The 3398-nt window shown below is 39.9% G+C and overlaps 1 long non-coding RNA gene across 2 annotated transcripts; it reads right to left on the reverse strand.

Annotated features, from left to right (window-relative positions):
- Positions 1-1366: 1366 nt before the first annotated feature.
- Positions 1367-2997, reverse strand: LOC139825071 (uncharacterized). Of its 2 annotated transcripts, none has more exons than XR_011735451.1 (3): positions 2651-2997; positions 2267-2436; positions 1367-2000 (listed from the first exon to the last, which is right to left on the reverse strand). It is a non-coding gene; the product is annotated as an uncharacterized lncRNA (long non-coding RNA). The 2 variants fall into 2 exon arrangements; XR_011735450.1 differs by having other exon boundaries at positions 2528-2996.
- Between the last annotated feature and the right edge of the window lie 401 nt (positions 2998-3398).

Below are 3398 nucleotides of genomic sequence, written 5' to 3' on the forward strand. Positions count from 1 at the left end.
TTTATAACGTAACTAATGGTTCAATGAAGAAAATTTGTTTTCGAAAAAGAAATTCTTATTTCGTCGGCTGCGTTCCGACATCCGACTACGGCTGCGGTCCACTTGATGCTACAAATGCTTCGAAGCATTCCTCTTCTCTTTTCTTTCAATGAAGAAAGAAGGAGAAGAAGAACGCTCCAAAGCATTTGTAGCGTCAAGTGGACCGCAGCCTACGACATACGACTGATTGTAGAACCGGCCTAATCAATCTAGGTTAATGATTTTATCATTTCAAATTATATCACGTATTTTTATTTACGTAGTCTTTTATTACTTTAAAAATTTTTAATTTTGTTTGTATTTTTTTTACATTTACAACTTTTCTTTACATTTTTTCCAATACTGCATTAGAATTTCGCGCTACATTTGGGGAGTGAATTTGATTGGCTGCTCTGTATTTGGCCGCCATTATGCGCAATGAAACACCTTTCTTTTTACATCATGTCAACGACGACGTGATAGGCGACGTGATCGACAGCAACGTGATCGATGGTGACATGATCGGCGGCGACGTTATCGGCGTGTATAGATAGAGCCTTTAGGGCTGCATTCAAAAACTATATTCGAGTGCACACCGCATCGCTTTATCTTGTTACTAAAAATTGAACAAGGACAGGGACCGTATTCTCGAGCCTGCCCTAATGATTTTCGTGTGCGACTTTCTATTTGAAAAACATTGAATTTCGCATGCGAGTTTCATGAAAACGATTCGAGAATAATGCTAGGTCTACAATGCGAGTCGTAAAGTCGTGAGTCATAAGAATTGACCAATCACAATCGAATTTGAGGAGAATAATCGACTGTGATTGGTCAATTCTTACGACTCACGACTTTACGACTCGCATTGTAGACCTAGCATAAGGCTCCAGAACGACGCTGGTGTGTATTCGAATGACCTAGTTTACACCGATCTCTTGATACGCGTATCAAACCAATAATCAAACTAATTTACTAGTTATTTACTATTTAATACGCGTATCAAGTGATCAATATAAACTAGGCCAGAGTGAAGTTTTCGAATATAGTCTGAAAGGCTCTCTACCCTATAAGGGTATTCCACGCTTTTAAACACTTTACCCGCCATCGTCGCCGATTTCATTCCAGACTTTGTATAACAAACAGTGGCAAATACTGGCCGTATTGTCCTCTGAAAAGAGGCAGGAGCCAACGAAACCACTGTTTCATACTGATTGTGAGAGAAATCGCGAAAGTACAAATGGTAAGTACTGTCTTTTCAATATATATTTCACATAATTTCACATAATTACAATATATAAAAAATTTAATTCATATTATATGTATTTAATTCATAAAATTTCTTATACAATTTTATTATTTACAGTTCGCAGACCAAGAGGCAGAGCCGCGGGGATACGACGCCAAGAAGAAAGGTTCATGGCCTTCTTATATAAATTGTCATCACCCAATTACTATTGGGGTAGACGAGGCAGAGGCAGACGTTGAGAGCAACAGGATTTAATCTTTGTCTCTATATAATCTCTATATAATGTCTCTGTATAATATCTATATATAATAATGTCTCTATATAATTAATAAAAAATTTGTATCTCTTATAATCTTTGTCTCTATATAATCTCTATATAATGTCTCTATATAATCTCTATATATAATAATGTCTCTATATAATCTATATATATATATATATATATATTATCAAATCCTCTTGATTCAAAACGATCTTGATTACTTTTATTAATTTGTATGTAGCTGTTTTGAGACAAATTAGTTGTTTCGACGCTCTCAGGTTGTACAGGTAATTTATCCTCGAGAAAGTCGAATAGGGATATTTTTCCGCTGCTTGGTTTACTGTCCTCGGTTTTCTTTTCCCATTTGCCACGCGACTCTCGTGGTTCCAATAATACCAGCTTTAAATGGCAATCCTTGACCTATATCCCCCAAAATTAAGTCACCATCTAATTCTCTTTCATCAACAGCTACGTCTAAAAATAAAATAATGTATTAATATGATATTATGGCTACGGTCAACGTGACACTACAAATGCTTCGAAGCATTCCTCTTCTCTTTTCTTTCAATGAAGAAAGAAGGAGAAGAAAAACGCTCCAGAGCATTTGTATCACGTTGACCGTAGCCTATATATCAAGATATATATATATCTTTCAGCAACGTGCACAACTTCATTTGAGGTTATAATTGGGTACAACATTCATCGCACGATACTTTTATAATTGCAAATCGGAAACGTACCTCGAGTTCAGCTCTTCTGCGATCAACGAAGTCGGGATCGAACGTGTCAGTCGTCACTTTCTGCCAAGCGTAGAGAACCTTCTTTTCCGGCAGCGATGGTAACACGATGGGTGCGTTCAGCCGAATACTCCGCTAGCCTAGCAATCGTGAGCAGTCGCTCGTTTCCTCTCCTTTTAATCCATTGGGTCAAAAGAGAGGAAACGAGCGAAAACGAGCGACTGCTCACGATTGCTAGGCTAGCTGAGTATCGGCTGAACGCACCCAATGTAGGGATACGAAATCTCCAGATAAGCACGAAGCAATTCAATTCAGTATATCGCCGGCACGATTACGGTGTTACTGCCGTTTCGCGTACGCGCGTATGCGCGCGTTGTCGCACCTTACCTCGCGACGCGTAATAAAGAGTCACACGGTCGGTCTCGCTCCGCGCGTACTACCGTGTCTCTCGATCGATCGAGATAGGTTAACTGATCAGATGATGAACTGACTGACAGGAGACATCGAATTCAAGCTTGATTCATAAGAATCGACTTAAAAATTCCCTAGCGGCACTTTCTGCCAAGCGTAGAGAACCTTCTTTTCCGGCAGCGGTGGTAATACGATGTAAGGATACGAAATCTCTCCAGATAAACATGAAGCAATTGACTCAATATATATTATATAAGTATATACCTAATTTACCTAAATAGAAATCTTCCTCCTGACCGATAAGTCTATCGACCTAATTTCGAAATACGCGCGCGATATCGAAACTGGCGATACCTGCGCCGCCAGCGTCGAAAAAATGAAAGTGACGTTTCTGATTATGACGTCATCATACAAGAACGTCGGCGTTAGAAGTATATACGTATCTTAAAAATAAATTTTCACATTTGGACTCTGCGTCGCAATATCTCCGCTCGTAGGGCACGTAGCGGAATATTATGAGAGAAACCCCCCCCCTAATTGGACCCCAAGCTATCGATCAAGCCTACTTAGAACTTGATCCGTTCACTCGTTATCGAGATCTCAACATCGCGGGTACTCGCAACCCGTCGCGTCGCGTAAAAGAGTCACGGTCGGTCTCGCTCCGCGTGTACTTGGCGCGAGACACTACCGTGTCTCTTGATCTGCCGCTAGGGAATTTTTAAGT

Source organism: Temnothorax longispinosus, unplaced genomic scaffold, assembly GCF_030848805.1.
Source record: "Temnothorax longispinosus isolate EJ_2023e unplaced genomic scaffold, Tlon_JGU_v1 HiC_scaffold_88, whole genome shotgun sequence".
Taxonomy (NCBI): Eukaryota; Metazoa; Arthropoda; class Insecta; order Hymenoptera; family Formicidae; genus Temnothorax; species Temnothorax longispinosus.